Here is a 17,607-nt window from a genome sequence, read left to right on the forward strand (position 1 = left end):
GGCCACGATCAAGGTGGACTTGAAGAATATACATAGAAGAAATACGTGAATCGGCCTGTTACGCAAAGTTTGGGCTAGTTTGCCCGTGTATCTGTAATATATTAGGATACGTGTCGGTTAGTTAGAGTTTGTCTCGTGCACGGTTGGGATTATTCCCACGTTAGAAAGTCTACGGACTATAAATATGTATCTAGGGTTTATGAAATAAACAACAATCATCGTTCACCACAAATCAATCTAGGCGCGTCGCCAACTCCTTCGTCTCGAGGGTTTCTTCCGGGTAAGCATCATGCTGCCTAGATCGCATCTTGCGATCTAGGCAGTACAAGTTTATTCGTCATCCATGCGTTGCTCGTACTGAAGCCTTTTTGATGGCGAGCAACGTAGTTATCTTAGATGTGTTAGGGTTAGCATTGTTCTTCGTATCATATGCTGTCGTAGTGCAACCCTTAGACATCTAGCCGCCCTTACACCTATCTTAGGTGTAGGGCGGCACCCCGCTTGATCATTATTTAGTAGATCCGATCCGTTATGGTTGCTCCTTGTTCTTCAAGGATTAGTTTAATATCTGCAATAGTTAGGCCTTACAAAGGGTTGGAGGATCCAGCGGCGCGTAGGGTGTAGTTCGCTAGCCCTAGACAGGATGTTCCGAGGATCAACCTCGTGTTGGTTTTTAGGCCTTGTCTAGGATCGGCTTACGATCACCGTGCGCGGCCGCGAGGCCCAATCGTGAGTAGGATGTTCCGATTATGCGGTGAAAACCCTAAATCGTAGTAGATTGCTTTAGCTTTATTCGGATCAAGCAGGACCACCATATATTCGTACACCTCGTGCGAATCATGGGTGGATCGGCTCTTTGAGCCGATTCACAGGATAACCTGAGAGCCGATCGAGGCTCGTATTTAATGTTTACGTGTATGCCATGCAGGAAACTAAGCGAGGCATCTTCATCACCTTCCCGACCAGGTATAGGTCGGTGGCACGCCCTTGCACCAAGCATCGGACGTGCGTGCCGGAGTCTTTGCGGGCCGCCGCTCGGAGGGACCAGGGCCAGCCGCAGCCCTAAGTTGCTCCCGGCTCTCCCGTGTTGCCCGTCGTTGCTCGCCGGTGGGTTTCGACCGCAACACATTTCGGCACGCCCGGTGGGACGATCTTCGACATCAACCACATCGCCATCTACATCCGAGATGGCGGACGGCACTCCGGCCACGTACGAGGATCCGACCGAGGAGCTCAAGAAGAAGTATGACGAGGTCAAAGCGATCCTCGAAGCCGACCTCATCGGCTCTTTTCACGTAACCCGTTCACATGGCATCGGGTGGAAAGGGTTTTCGCCCGATGGTGCGCTCGATGGAATAGACCTGTCCGCCCCTTCGGAAGAACGCACCGAGTCCCCGCGTCGGAGATTAACTACATGGTGGCTCACTCGCTGCACCGCCACTCTGAGAACCTGGTGAACGCTTTGGAGCGTGTCGCTCTTCGGGTGATCCAGGAGGTCATGAGGCACCAGTACTCTCCGTCAGGACCAGCTCTCGGGACATACCAGGGAGAGATGCCACTCCAGTCCCGTCCACCGCTGCCATTCGTGTTGGCAGCACCAGAAGTGCCGAATTCACCGGCATTCGTCGTCTACAAGATCGGTGGTGACCCTAGCGACTACCAGTTCTTGTACGAGGCACCTAAGGAGATCCCTCACGGATACACGTGCACATACGTGCCAGACTGCGGTAACTGGGCACTCACAAACCAGGCCGCAACAGCGGGGACTTCTGGGAAAGCAGGAGGAACTTCAGCGACAGATCTTGAGAAGCAGACGTGGCTAGCTAAGTACGCCACTCCAACAAACCTCCAGAGCGCAGCTCCTGCAGTTGGCTCAGAGCTGGAGAAGCAAGCATGGCTGGCTAAGTATGCCACTCCGTCGAATCTTCAGAGTTCGACTCCTGCAGCCAACACCGTGGATCAAATCAGTACGATCCTGAGGGACCAGTTCGGCATGGTGCCGAAAAGGAGGACAATCGGCTATTCCAAGCCGTACCCCGACGAATACGAGTTGGTCCCGCTACCACCCAAATATCGGCTCCCTGACTTCTCCAAGTTCAATGGATCAGATGGTTCCAGCTCCATCGAGCATGTGAGCCGATATTTGGCACAGCTAGGAACGGCCTCAGCATCGGATCCACTACGCGTGAGGTTCTTCGCACAGTCCCTCACGGGATCAGCTTTCGGGTGGTACACTTCGTTGCCACTGGACTCGATCCGGACTTGGAAGCAGCTTGGAGGAACAGCTCCACATGCAGTTTCACTCGTAAGCTTCCGAGGCCGGCATTGCCGATCCGGCTCAAATACGTCGAAGCGTGGAGAAACCGTGGCGAATACATCCGGCCGCTTCGTAAACCCGAGGAACCGATGTTATTCGGCTCGTGTGACCGAAAAGAAGCAAGCCGAGTTGGCAGTGGTGGGCCTTGCATCACCAATCAAGGACATGGCCTCCCAAGCAGACTACCCTTCACTGGCGCACATGGTTCAGAAACTGTCGGCATATGAACAGCGCCACCCGGACTTGTACCAGGACAAATTCAAGCGTGCGGTAGTCCTGGTTGAGGCAGATGAAGACGAAGGCTCTGCGGGAGATCAGGAAGTAGCAGTGGCTGAATGGACTCGGGGGGCAACCCCCGTGCCCTGCAAATGGGTTAAGCCACCAGGTCCGCCCAGAGGGTTTGATTTTGACGTGACTAAAACTGAGCAAATCTTCGACCTCTTACTCAAGGAGAAGCAGTTGAAGATACCCGAAGGCCTCAAAATCTCCACGGTACAGGAGCTGAACAGAAAGCCATACTGCAAATGGCATAACTCGCTCTCCCATGCCACCAACGACTGCAGGGTGTGGCGTCAGCAGATCCAAATGGCAATAGAACAAGGACGTCTGATTTTCAACCAGTACGCCATGAAGGTCGACACCCACCCCTTCCCCGCCGTTAACATGGTGGAATGCACTTACCCTGAAGGTTGCCAGCCAGGATTCTCGTTCGACATCAACATGGTAGGACCTGGACACCACTCTGGCAAGGATGGAGACGAGGGCAGCTGCTCTCGTAGCAAGGACACAGAGGAGGCCGCTCCACGCGATCGGCTCCGGCACGATGGCAAGCGCTACATCACAGAGGGAGAAGTGAGGAATGTAAGATATCAGCGACCTCTCTCCGATCACCTCCTCAACAAGTACGTGAGTCAATATAGCCAACGCCGACGATCCAGCGACGACGATGATAGAGACCGTCTGGCTAGGGACGCCAGGAGACATCGTCGGCATGATCGCGATGAGGAGGAGTACGAGCGCCGTGCCAAGGAAAAATCGAGGGAGCAAGACGACGAGGATAGGCACTGGGACTGCCCCTTCTTCAGACACTGCTGGGATTCAGGAATGAGCCGATTACCTACAATCGGCAACTGCCCAGAATGCAAGCAAAAGAGGAAGGATGCAGCTAACGTGTCCGTATTCAAACGTCTAGGGCCTCTCCCACTTCGGAACAAGCACGCTGAGTCCCCTCGGGTGGAAGATCTCGAGGATTTGGAAGACGATGAAGAAGAAGAAGACAGGTACCACCGGCCAAGGTGGTGCCCTGATGGACTCAGCCATTCCCAAAAGCGTAGGGTTCAGCGACTGCGCGGCTTGGAGGAAGCCGAAAGGTTATACCTGCACACGCTGAGGAAAGCGCGGCCTGATCTGGCCGCGAAGGTCCAGCGAACCCTGGATGAAGAGGGTCGACCACGGAAAATGGAGTGGCGCCCCAAGCAAAGGAAAGCCGATGATGAAACATCGGCTGACACAAACATGGTGCTCATCCTTCCGACGGAGTTTAGTGCTCCAGGATCAGACGAGGCACCCAATTTGGACGACTGCGAGCGCATCGACGTGACGAAGGGCAGGGTTAGGCTGGTCTTATCCACTGGCCTGACCGTGTAGCAAGAACAAACCAATGAGTAAACGTGGCGAGGCCGATCCTTGGGATCGGCCCCAAAGATCTATGAAGGAACATTACAAAACCTTCATTGCGTGATTCAATATGGAAGCGGATTCCAGCAATCGGCCAAAATTATCCTCACCACATGTTCTGCTTGTGTTCAACATCGATCTACTGGGCAGCGGTTTCACGTCGGCTGATGAGTTAGGAAAAATCAACATTGGGCCTACCGGAGCCGACGTGCAAACACGATGCCTTGGCTAAACTACAGAGCCGATATCTGCAGTTACCTGACAGATTCGGCTCGGGGGGCATCTAATCAGATGAACATGTGCAGGTAAACATGTGTGCAGTGAAATGTTGGGGGCCGATAGAAAAATCGGCCAGTAAAAAAAAAATCACGATATACAGCCGATGCAAGGACATCGACTTTAGAGCTAAAAGATACAAAGCCGATGCACAGCCATCGACTCTAGTTCAAGACGCGGCTACAATGATCTACTTGCGGCTTGTTCAAGACACGGATCTTCACCAAGTCCAGTTCAGCTGTGAGGCCTTCTGCGTCCTCGAGGGAGTGAACAAGGAGAGCTTCCTCAGCTGCAATGAGCCGATGTTGGTGCCTGACCCTTCTTGTCAAGAGCTTCCAAACCCTTTGCGCCAGTTCAGCAGTACTAGCAGAAACATCAGTTTTGGCACAAGGCAACCCTTTGGTCATTAAGCCGTTGGTACTTCATCTGCAATATCGGCTTTTCAAGGAAGAAGGGTGATCGGCTCTGGTGCGTCTACCGTCAACCTGGCTAAGTTGGCCACTGTCCCAGCTGCGCTCATAGGCGTGATTAAGACCTCGGCATGGCGGCTGTCTCAATTTGCCTGAGTTCAGGGCCCTTGGACTGAACTGTGCATCCTCGCCACTATTCTCACTTTAACTGAGGCTCGGGGGGCAGCCGATTTTGTAGACACTCTGTTTTTGGGAGCCGATTGGAGTTGCATCGGTTGACCCTACATCATAACCTTCTCCGAAAGCGGTGAGTTGTTGCGGAAGAAGACTGCTAGAACTACGGAGAGGAGCCGGAAAGGGAAGCTGTCATCATTTACGGGGTTTGGACCGTCCTGTTGCTGCAAGAAAATGAAGGAGACTGGATTCTTAAAATAGCCGATGAACAGCCATCGGCTATAGGATTGCGAAATATTATGGTCAGGTATCAAATCACAGTCTGAATTTGAGAAGTGCTTGACTGACGGTCTAGTCGATATCTGAGTCTGGCTTCATGGGCGTCTAAAGAAAAAAAAAATCCGATACGTTGCTATCGGTCTTGGTGTGGCGAGCGGAAGGCTTGAAATTGGATTAATTGAAAGACAAATTGGAAGAACAATTCTTATTGATTCAAAGGAGCGGCTTTACAGGAAAGAGCCGATGGCTCTCAAAAGGGGGATCTGATGTCTAGTGCACTGCTACTACTAGTCCTACTCTACTAGTCGTCGCTGTCCTCATCGCCGCCGTTGTAGCTGCCGTCGGCGCTGCTCCCAGGGAGTTCCTCGTCGCTGCTGCCCCAGCCCTCGGCCGGAGCTTCTTCTTCCTCGTCATCATCATCATCCTCGCTGTCCGCCCAAGAGCGGAAGCGCTTTGTCGGCGGATATCCGACGGAGGAGGAGGATTCATCCTCCTCCTCTTCCTCCTCGTCATCATCATCGTCCTCGCTGTCCGCCCAAGCGCGGAATCGCTTTGCCGGCGGATGCTTAGCGGGGGAGGAGGAATCATCCTCCTCCTTTTCCTCTTCTTCCTCTACTTCTTCTTCTTCCTCCTTCCCGTCGGAGGAGGTGGGTTTCACCCAGGGATGGAGGTCGTCTTCGCTTTCGCTTATCAGCTCCCCTTCGATGAGGAACTTGAGGTCGTCTTCCCCATCGGTCAGAGGCAGGTCGCCATCTGGCCCGACGAATGCTTCGGGTGGACCGTCTGGCACATGGTCGAAGTTCCACTCCGGCTCGCTCGAGGAGGAAGACTGGAGGGAGAGGCCGGAGGAGACGGAGGAAGAGGAAGACATTGCTACAGGGAAAGAGGGTTTTTCGGTGCCGATAGCTAGAACAGAGGAAGGGGATGAAGAGGGCTAATCAATCGGCACAGTTAAATAAGGAGGAGCCTAGTGGAGATTTAATGCCATTGCAGTTTCCGAGGAAGTGATGCTAAAGCTATCAAATTTTGCAGAGAAGTTGAGAAGACAAGGCATCATGATGAAGGATACTGCAACGGTTCTGCTCTGCCACGACATGACCCGACGAAGAAAAAGCAGAGTGATTTTGGAATTATCAATTTCAAAACCAGGGGGGCATGTGTTATCACCAGAATTTGACCGAGTCGAGGTGGGCCGCGATCAAGATGGACTTGAAGAATATACATAGAAGAAATACGTGAATCGGCCTCGTTACGCAAAGTTTGGGCTAGTTTGCCCGTGTATCTGTAATATATTAGGATACGTGTCGGTTAGTTAGAGTTTGTCTCGTGCACGGTTGGGATTATTCCCACGTTAGAAAGTCTACGGACTATAAATATGTATCTAGGGTTTATGAAATAAACAACAATCATCGTTCACCACAAATCAATCTAGGCGCATCGCCAACTCCTTCGTCTCGAGGGTTTCCTTCGGGTAAGCATCATGCTGCCTAGATCGCATCTTGCGATCTAGGCAGTACAAGTTTATTCGTCATCCATGCGTTGCTCGTACTGAAGCCTTTTTGATGGCGAGCAACGTAGTTATCTTAGATGTGTTAGGGTTAGCATTGTTCTTCGTATCATATGCCGTCGTAGTGCAACCCTTAGACATCTAGCCGCCCTTACACCTATCTTAGGTGTAGGGGCGGCACCCCGCTTGATCATTATTTAGTAGATCCGATCCGTTATGGTTGCTCCTTGTTCTTCAAGGATTAGTTTAATATCTCGCAATAGTTAGGCCTTACAAAGGGTTGGAGGATCCAGCGGCGCGTAGGGTATAGTTCGCTAGCCCTAGACAGGATGTTCCGAGGATCAACCTCGTGTTGGTTTTTAGGCCTTGTCTAGGATCGGCTTACGATCACCGTGCGCGGCCGCGAGGCCCAATCGTGAGTAGGATGTTCCGATTATGCGGTGAAAACCCTAAATCGTAGTAGATTGCTTTAGCTTTATTCTGATCAAGCAGGACCACCATATATTCGTACACCTCATGCGAATCATGGGTGGATCGGCTCTTTGAGCCGATTCACAGGATAACCTGAGAGCCGATCGAGGCTCGTATTTAATGTTTACGTGTATGCCATGCAGGAAACTAAGCGAGGCATCTTCATCACCTTCCCGACCGTGTATAGGTCGGTGGCACGCCCTTGCACCAAGCATCGGACGTGCGTGCCGGAGTCTTTGCGGGCCGTCGCTCGGAGGGACCAGGGCCAACCGCAGCCCTAAGTTGCTCCCGGCTCTCCTGTGTTGCCCGTCGTTGCTCGCCGGTGGGTTTCTGACCGCAACAGAATCCCATCACAAACGACCGACCCGGAGGTGCCGGTGGCAAGGCAGTTGTAGGCTGGAGGGGTGGTTCATCCCTATCAGCCGTGCGTTGGGCCTAGGGGAACAAGTTGAATGGGACTACTTGATGAGATACCAAGAGGGCACCACCTTGACTTCGAACCAGGACTGCATCTCCTGGATCCTAGAACCTCCGGGCAAGTTCTCGGTGAGATCCTTGTATCGCAAGCTTTGCCAGGCACTGACATATGAAGGATTACAACGAACCATAAGATTTCAATCCCACTTAAAGTTCGGGTGTTCCTGTGGCAGCTTGTCCGTAAAAGACTCCCCACTAATGGAAACATTCACCACTGGCATGGTCCCTCCACTGGACGATGCGCGATGTGTGATGAGCATGAGGATATTGATCGTGTGTTCTCCATTTCCCCCTTGCCAGGTTTCTTTTGAGTGCAGCTAAGAAACTGTTGGGTTGCTCCTGGTACCCCGCATGTTTTGCAGATATTTCTATGATCCTCCACAAATGCGTAGGTCAGAACAAGTGAGTGTTCTGGATTTGTTCGATGCTTTATGCTAGACCCTCTGGAATATGTGGAATAATTTCACGATTGAAGGGATTTTCCTTGTCAACATGTTGATGCCCTATATAAAATATCAATGTACTTGCGAGTGTGGATTCCAGTAGCTAAGGGACCAATGGCTAAGAGACAGGACCGGGAGGCGGTGGAGCCCGCAGGATTCAAGTGCTTCACACCACTGTTCGAGACGCTCCGCCTTAGGAGTTCTCTTGTATCTTGAACCTTTTCGGTTTCTCCCTGTAGGATGTCTTGCGTTCGGCCGCAAACTAGATGTTTCTACTATGTGCTTTTATATTCTTGTATCCGGGTTTTGGGTCTTGCTTTCGCTTATGTTGTAAGACTTTGTGGTTTGTATGTGGACTATGTCGTTGGGCTTCACTAATTTAAACCCCGGTTCTTCTTGAGTCTCCTGTCTAAAAAGAAGGACACGTGAATGTCATCATCCACATACTTGAGATTTGGTATGTGCTTGCCTTCTCGCTAGTAGCAATTTTGTTACACGAAAATGGAACTTCGCATGTGGATTCACTTTGTCGTAGCACCATCTAGCTAGCTTTACATACTATTGAGAATCAACTCGTGGTTGTATGGTTAGGAAGGCAGTAGCACCCTAACTCATCAGAGTTCAAATTTCAGGTATAGCACTTTGGTGTCTCTTAAAAGATAAATATTTTTCAGTTGAAGGTGACGTTCCTATTAACAGCGAGGCGGCTATGGTGACTTCGTCAATCTCAAGACCCGTTGGATCATCAGTTCTTGAACTCGGTCCCTCGAAGGTGCTCATACGGGTATTGATTGTCATAGTATTGATTGTCGGTGAGATTAAAAGAATCTTCCCTTAATCTACTCAAGGCTTTCTTTGTAAGTTAGGAACTGTTAAATAATAAATTTTAAAATATTTTTTTCTTTCACTGAAAAAGTATCTACTCGAGTCATGACACTTAGGTAGATCTTGTGGATCTTAGAGAACTTGTTTCTCTGTTTCAACAAAAAAAAAAAAAAGAACTTATTTCTCCTTCCTTCCGTTCAGAAATGAGAAGTCGGAACATCAGCACAGAAAGGCGTACGAGTTTAAGATTATTTTTCAGAGGAGAAACAAAGCAAACCCATAATTCCCAAAAGAGAGTTCGTAAATCAAATTAATCTCATATACTCCTAGGTTTTGTAAAACAAATTGCATATCAGAATTTCATCGGTTTTCTAAAGCTACTGGTTCAGCTCCTCGGGGACCTTTGGTTCGGAGCCTTCAGCTCCTTCTTGCACCTTGTGCTGTTGCTGCTCGCTTTCGGCTGCGGCCTCGCGCGCCTTCCGCGACCGCAACAGCATGGCGAGCGTGGCCGGCGTCGCGTACGGCAGCGTTGCAGCGACCTGCTGCGACACCTGGTTTGTCCCTGCCATCGACGTCGTCACACCTCCAGAGTCGAATCCAATCACCGAAGGCAGCTGCAGCTGCGATGAACTGCCCCGCTGCTGCATGTGCGCGCTCATGCCGGCGAGCATGTACGCTCGACCCGAGCGCGCGTAGGTCTGCCGGCTCGACACTCTCCTGCGCATGTCTCGCAGCTCCATCTCCAGCGCGGCAATCATGGCGTCGCCGCCTCGTGCCGCATCTGACTGCGCTACCGCTCGCCGGCGGTTCTCGAGTATCTCCACCGCCTCCTGGTGCGCGCCCCGCTCTGCTGCCGCCCTCGCCGCCGCAATGTCCTCGGTGGCCTCGACCCGGACGTGTTCCCGCTCCACCTCCACCGACCTTGCCACGTCTGCCGCGTGCTCCGGCCTCGCCACCACCGTGTCCTCGGCCGTCACGTTGATGTCCCCGCCGGCGGCCGCGTCTCGGTAGGCGCAGGTAACTTTGAGAAGAGTTGTGGCATCACCGTCCGTTTCTTCAGCTCTCGGTATGACCAAGAACAGCAAGAAACGCCTCTCCTCGTCGGCGTAAAGTTCGCCCGCTACAATCGAGGCAGCGCGGCCATCCTCCTCGACGCGGCTCTCGTAAAGCCCGGACTTAACTGAACAGACCCGAACGCCGGGATGCACGCACGCGACCTCGACGCGGGCCTCCTGAACCACGACTGACAGAAGCCCGCCGACGCACTGCGCGAACGCGTCCTGGATCACCGCCTCGTTCTCGATAAACGAGAACGTGCCGCCCGACGCCTCGGCGACGACGTGCATCGCGGCGGCATCGTGGTCGCTGCCGAAACCGAACGTGTGGATGGGCGCAGTGCGATCACCGGCAGCGGTGTCCGTGCGCGCAAAGTATGGCGGGATGAGCGCTGCGTGGTTGGGCGGTCCCCTGCCGAACGCCTGCCTCATCGGGGTGTAGTTGTCCTGACCATCCGAGAGGAGCACGACGCTGGAGACGCCGCCGTTCCTGTACCGGCGCTCGTCGAGCACCTTGGCGGCCGTGCGGAGCCCCTCGGCGATGTTGGTGCCGCGAAGCGCCGTGAGGGACTCCACGGCGCGCGCACAGCGCCTTCCCGGCGTCCGTCATGCGCATGAGCCTTGTCACGCGGCGCGCCGTGGACGAGAAGGACACGATACAGAGGCGGTCTTCCGGGCCGAGGATGTCCACGACGAACCTCATCGCCTGCTTCAGCAGCTCGAGCTTGCGCCCGTGCATGCTTCTGCTGACGTCGAGCACCATCACGAGGTCGAGCGGCTCGCGTGGCGCTGGAGAGCCGCATGTCGCTTCGGTGCCGGTAGCCTTGAGGTGCACGAGCACGGCGAAGTTGTCGCGAGACGAACCTCTGCCGACGGCCGAGTATAGTAGTCGGTGTATGTCTTGACGACCACCGCCCTGCTGGATGGTGCGCCTGCTGCCGAGGCCACCGGCTCGTCGTCGTCGAAGACGTCCGGATCTGCGGGCTGGGTGGATACTGATAGTCGTGGAGGTATCGGCAGCGGCATGACATCCACGGACGGCGGCTGGGTGGCCGGCACTGATGCCGCCGCCGGTCGCACGAACGGCGGCTCGCGCCAGGCGCATTGCAGAGCGGGCAGAGGAGGTGGCCGTACGCGACGCTGGCGGAGATGCAGTGGAAATGGAACGTGTGGGAGCACTCGGCCATGAAGATGGCTTGCCCGCCGCCGACGCCCATGCCACCGAGGCAGATTGCACAAAGATTCATCTGCATGGAAAACAAATGTCGAGGCAGCACACTTCGCTCTGCAGATGACTTTGTGCCACGAGAACGGGTTACTTTTTTTCGACAAAGAGCATATATTAATATTGCGAAGATACCATTACACCTAGCCTCTATAACAAAGCATTGCCCTAGCGGTATTACAGATGCACACAATTCAAAAACGAAGAAGAATTACAATTAAAGAAAAGTCTGCTACAGTGATCTATTTCTTAACAACCGTACTAATACTACCAAGACAGCACCAGAAGTCCAGGTTCTCCAACGGAATAGTGCACAATCGTCGTCGTCCCCCGATCATAGATCTTAGGTTTTCACCGTGGAGAAAGTCTTCCTCACAAAACAATATCTTCAACAAGATCATTGCCAGGCTTAGCCAATTAAGGCCACATCTTTGATTTTCACCCTAAAAAGTAAGACTTTGAACTTCTCCCGTGTTGTCGCCCCACATACGATACCGCTGCTACATGTCATGAATCATCAAGCCAATTTTGCACTGCCAAATAGACTAGAATCACCATTTTTAGTCCTCAAATATCTGCTTCCATAACATTCTTCGCCAGCTGAATTCACCATGGATGAGAAAGCATGCTCCATGATGGTAACAGCCAGCGGAGCTTCGCAACACTCCCTCTGAGACCAAACAGCCAGAGAAAAACATGGGTGCGCACGATCGAATCTGTAATGTCCCAGGTTTAGAGACGATCGAAGGGTAGATTTTAGAAAGGGATGTGCATTGCATTGTAAATTACGGGGAAATTTCGCGCTTTTAAAACAAAACTGCATCGAAGAGGGACATGTTTCTCTCTCGACATCCTACAAGGTTAGGGTTTCGAGAGTGCGATGAACTTGTTCTTACTTAACTAGATTAGGGTTTTGAGAAGAGAGAAGAGAAATTGCATCGCAAACTTAAGTTGCATGATTGAATTCAAAATTAAGTTGTATGATTGAATTCAAACCAAATTTGAATTTGAATTTCAAATTCAAACATCAAATGGATATTCACATAATTCAAACTTGAGATAATTTAATACACAACTATCATTAATCAAGATTATAAATAATACAACAATTAAATAAAGCTCATTAAGGAAAACTGGGAGCTTTATTGATAATCACACACAATACAATGTCATTTACAATATCCAGAATAGTAATATGAATTATTACAACACATTACACCAATTGGAAAGAAAAATAGAAAAGGAAAATAAAAAGAAAGATTACAAAGGAATGAATCTATCCTAAATACTACAAAGTAGTCTTCATTTGATCTTGGACTTGATCATCTTCTAGATCATCTTGATCAACTCACTTGATACCCCGCACACAAACACAACAAAGCAAAGGATTATGCCAAGTGGCATTGCCACTTGGCAGGTTAGCAAAGAAATTGAAATTGAGCAGGATATGGATCAAAGCTCAGCCGAGCTGATCATCTCACGTCCAAGGACCAAGCGGATACCAAGTACTGGTACACACACACACGCCTAGTAGCTCACAAGGCACGTGTGCATGTACCACAGACACACACACAACCAGGAGAGTCACCAAGATTGGTGCCGGAGCCAAGCTGTCGACCGGAGGAGCCAACAAAGGTTCATATAAAACCTTTTCACAGCCGAAACCCTAGCTGCATTCATCGGCAGAATCACCAAATGGTAAGAACACCAAGAACAACAAGAACAGGAAGAACAGCCAGAGCTGTTCAACCTGTCCAAAATCACCACAGAATCAAATCAAGCTTCACAAGCTCACAAGGAGGAGCGAGGACAAGCACCAGACTCATCCTTAAAGCAAACCAAGCAATCGGAAGCCATCCTCTACACCAACACCCCATTTCTAGGAGCCGGAGTGAGGTATACACAAAGCATCATGAGCAAGCATGTGTCTTGCTCATAAATACATCATATGCATCAAGTCACACACAAGCAAAAGGGTGTGAGTACCCTGTTTGTAGTCATCATTTGGCTACCATCCATATGATGCAAGCAAAATAAGAGGTACAACCATTAGGAATGGATCCAAGGGAACACTGATCAAGCCAATAGAATTAAAAGTGACTTAACCAAGGAAATCCAACAAGGAACTAATCCCTATCTAGCTAGCCAGATTCACCTAGCAACACACAACTAGCTAAGCCATCAGATTATTGGACAGACTATCATGTGTCAATCATGATTTCAACATCAAATAACCTAGCAACCAAATATGAAAGACTACCGAGGATTAGTGCACTGAAGCATGCCAACAGGGGTAGGAGCAACCATTTCTAGCAGACAAAGCATTGCTAGTGTCACCTAACCACTTCACCTAGCCACACAAGAAAGTCACCAAAGACAGTATATCATTACCCGAAGGGTTCAAATGGAGCTAGGGTTCCCAATAATTGATTGGCATCCCTCTAGCTCAATCTTATTAATTGTAAGATGATCATTATTGATAAACAGTTCACATCATTTATCTATTTAGCCAAGCATGGAATTACAGATAAATGAAACAGACAAGTAACCAAGCACTAACATCTTGCCAGTGACCCAATGGCTCACTGCAAGCATCAGATGATGCTTGAGCAAGCATTAACACTCACCAGCACAAGTGCATGTGTCACATAGACACCACGATGAGCACCAGATAGGCACAGGCAATGAGTAAGCATGTAAGCCACAAGCAAGTGGTGATCAATTGATCACCAGAGCCTGCTAGGGCATGCCACTGCATGCTAGAATCAATTAATGGCATCACATAGGAATTATATAAATTAAGCAGCCACAGTTAAGCAACAATTGCATCACAGGCTAACACATAAACCAATTTTATAATTGTATCCAGAATCATATCATCAAGGAATTGATGTATATGGTCAACAATTAAGCAAGGCCAAGCCTACCATGAGCCGGAACTCAATAATCACCACACAAACAATATTTTCTCTTGCTAAACAGCAAGATTCACTCACAGTAATGAACTAAGGGGGGCAGAGCATATCACAGCACAAGCCAGCAAGCAACACCAATGGCTAGTGATGCTCAGATGAGCAACTAGACAGATTATAGCAGGTGTAAACCCAAGGGTGAGCAAAGATTAGAAATAAAGGAAGCACAAGCCACAGTAAGCTTTGCACACGAGCATAGACTAGGGCAAGCATGGCAGTAGCAGCACAGCAAGCAGCATACGCATAACAGTACAGCAAGCAAATTAGCTAGAAGCCATGGCACATGTAGGCAGCAGGAGTGAGACAGCCGTAGCTCAGCTAGGAGGCGGAGTAGAGGAAGAAGAAAGAGAGGGAGCCACTTATAGGCGAAGCAGAGACGCGCAACCTTGGCGGTACGGCGGAACACGCCGGGCTAACGGCGGCGCCAGGCCAAGCCGGGCCAGGCCACCACCTCGCCGCAACGCCAGCTTCATCACGGCGGCGCCACGGCGCCGGGGACGCCGGTGAACGGCGGATCTTCACGGATCCGAGCGATTGAGGCGCAGCAGAGGTTGGGGGCGAGCAGGAACGGCGGCGAAAGCCAAATCGACGCGGACCCATAGATGCGCCGTCGAGCGGCGGCTCGATTGGCACCGACCTCGCCGGCGGGGAGGGCCGGTGGCGGTCGGATTGATGCGGCGGCGGCGAGGCGACCGCAACGTCGCGAGAGGACAAGGGGGATTAGGGTTCGCGACGCGAGGAAGAAAGGGGCGAGTGGGCCGACCGAGCCCAAGTGCGGCTCGGGTTAGGGTTAACCCACCGGGCCACCCCGACAGTGGGCCCAGGGGTAAATATGACATTTCACATTTTCAAATAAACCGAAACTTTGAAAATTAATAGAAAATGATTCAAAGCTCTAAAAAAATAATTAAAAATATGAAAATTGATCAAGCATAAAATTCTCTATCTAAATAAAATATCAAAGAGAATTTTTGAAGACAACTAAGAATAAATCTTAATTTGATGATTGAAATAATCATTTAAATCACACCTAATATTTTCAATAATGAAAATAAGTCCAAAAATGTCTTTGGACTTTAAAAACACCTTGACAACATTTCAAGGTTGTAATTTTACTTTAAATAGAGTATCTCCAAATCAATCTTAGTATTAACCTCTTACATGAAATAATAATGTCATCGGAAGGGGGGAACAAACCCTAAAACTGGAATCATGCATAATTGCTTCTTTAACCATTGCCCTTATCGGACAATGATGCTATTTTTCAGAACCAGAGGACAAGGGTCAGTCCACACCATCCAACAGCAAAACTTTGCAGTGTTCGAGCAAGTTCATCACTTGCTCATGTCATTTGAGTATCTTTATCAAATTACTTGCAAAGTACTATGATTATCACTATTGCATAAAAACCAAAACCACTATTTTCATAACTATGAATATGACTATGTGGTTGGCAATGGAACCATGGATTGTGTTGATATGGTGGAGGTTCCATTGCAAGGGTTTATATCCATCTAGGATTAAACAACAAATGTCGTCCAGTGATTCTTGTGCCATAATACCCGTGTTAACCATAAGATCCGGAGTGGGACGGAGTAGCCAAAAGTGTTTCCACCTCTTGTTCATCAACGGACGCGCTTTACCGTAGACACTTGTATCTGTCGGGAGCGAGCGGTAGGCTGGGGAAGCCTTAAGTCCCCACGGCAATGTCCGTAGACACTTGTCGCCCGAAGAACAAGCGGTAGGCTGGGGAAGCCTTAAGTCCCCACGGTATTGTGGTCTATGATGGGTTGCAGCTACCGGCGTAGGAATGTATGGTAGAGCCCCGCATTGACGTCGTGGTCGGGGTCCACCCTGAAATCTACGGGAATAATGGGACCGGCGTGGACCCAGGGTCGGGGCATGCAACAAAGGGTGGGTGTTCGAGGTAGCGGAGGAACATGATTGGCTAGACCTTATACCGGGCCTCACACCGAAGGAAGTGTGGACGGGAAAGCTGCCCGGTTGGCACCAAGGTTAAGATCTCTTATGGGTAAAGCAACACACCTCTGCAGAGTGTAAAGAACCGTGACCTATCACTTCCTGTTCCGGGATATGGAACTGCGAACGCGGCCGGAAAGGACCTCCATGAAGTTCTAGTAAACCGGTGAAGGCTGACGGACATAGCTCTTTGAAATAAAAGCAATCTCTTGAAGAAATGTTTATCAAAACCTGCATTGGTATTAGACTTTCTGGTCTAATATCGTAGCTAGTGCATTAAACACCTCTTATCTATAATGAACTTGTTGAGTACGCTCGTACTCATCCCACTCTTAAATCCCTTGCTTAGATTGTCTGAATCGTCTGGAGGAGGACTACGACAACCCTGAAGGAGCCGAAATCATCGGCTATGAAGAACCAGATCTCTCTGGAGGTATTGAAGGCATAGACTACCTCATAGTCTACGGAACCGGGAGGCTTCCGGAGGAGATCAAGCCTAGAAGCACCGAGTAGTAGTATTAGCCGAGCAGTGCGAACTCTTAGTACTTAGCTGCTCGAGGAAATAAATGTATAACTTAATGAAACTTCTATATTGTAAGTTAAGTTGGGTTCGCCTCGAACCCAGGAGTATTCCTCTTAGGACCCAAGAGGAGCTCCGAGACGATATGTGTATTATGCTTGTAATAATAAATGAATGAGTTATGGACCTGCTATGTTCTGTTGTACTACTCTGAGGGATGTAATATTTGCGGAATGGTACTTCGTGAATGTTATATCAACGACTGGCATACTACAACATGCGGTGGTATGCGGGGTCACCACGAGTTGGTATAGAGCAAAAGCTTTGACCTTAGGTTGGAACCTAGTAAATGGGACAAACGTTAGGAGTCAAATAGGATTAGTAAAGAATTCTCTAAAAATATGGTGTATATTCACTTGAGAATAAAACAATCATATGTTTTAGTGCTATAATTCTTTATTATCTCTATTATGATGCATTATTACTAATCTTATATTCTTTCTATTTCTACAGCCAACTATGGCAAGTTCACGCCCGGGACGAAATGTGAAAGTGATGGATGTCCAAACCTGAGTGAATATGACGGAGGACTTGCGGACATTCTTCGTGCCATGTTGCTTGAATTTGGGTGCGATCCCCAAATCCAAGTGATGAAATATCGGTACTATGATGGACCAGAATTGGCAAAGTGTAGGGTAGGGCTAAGACTTCCCGAATCCTTGGGAATGAGCGTAGTAATGCCAGCAGGTGAGGCTAGGACTATCAACACAGCCTACCATATAGCCATTATGAGAGCCATAACCGATATCCGGGAGCATAAGACGAAAGAGCTTATGGGTTCCGAATTCACACACATTCCTCATATGGAGGAGGAAGATGATTGGCGTGGTAGTTGACGTGGGAGTTAGAAATCTTTGTGGTGTAGCTTTTCTTCGGCTCCCGCGCAGCGGCGCTCGGAAAGTATGCTTGATGGCGTGTAACTCACACGTTCGTTGGGAA

General features: G+C 49.9%; 1 pseudogene; it reads right to left on the bottom strand.

Moving 5' to 3' along the window:
* Positions 1-9,083: 9,083 nt before the first annotated feature.
* On the bottom strand, positions 9,084-11,158 carry LOC124669542 (annotated as a pseudogene).
* Between the last annotated feature and the right edge of the window lie 6,449 nt (positions 11,159-17,607).

Source organism: Lolium rigidum, chromosome 7, assembly GCF_022539505.1.
Source record: "Lolium rigidum isolate FL_2022 chromosome 7, APGP_CSIRO_Lrig_0.1, whole genome shotgun sequence".
In the NCBI taxonomy this organism is placed as follows: domain Eukaryota; kingdom Viridiplantae; phylum Streptophyta; class Magnoliopsida; order Poales; family Poaceae; genus Lolium; species Lolium rigidum.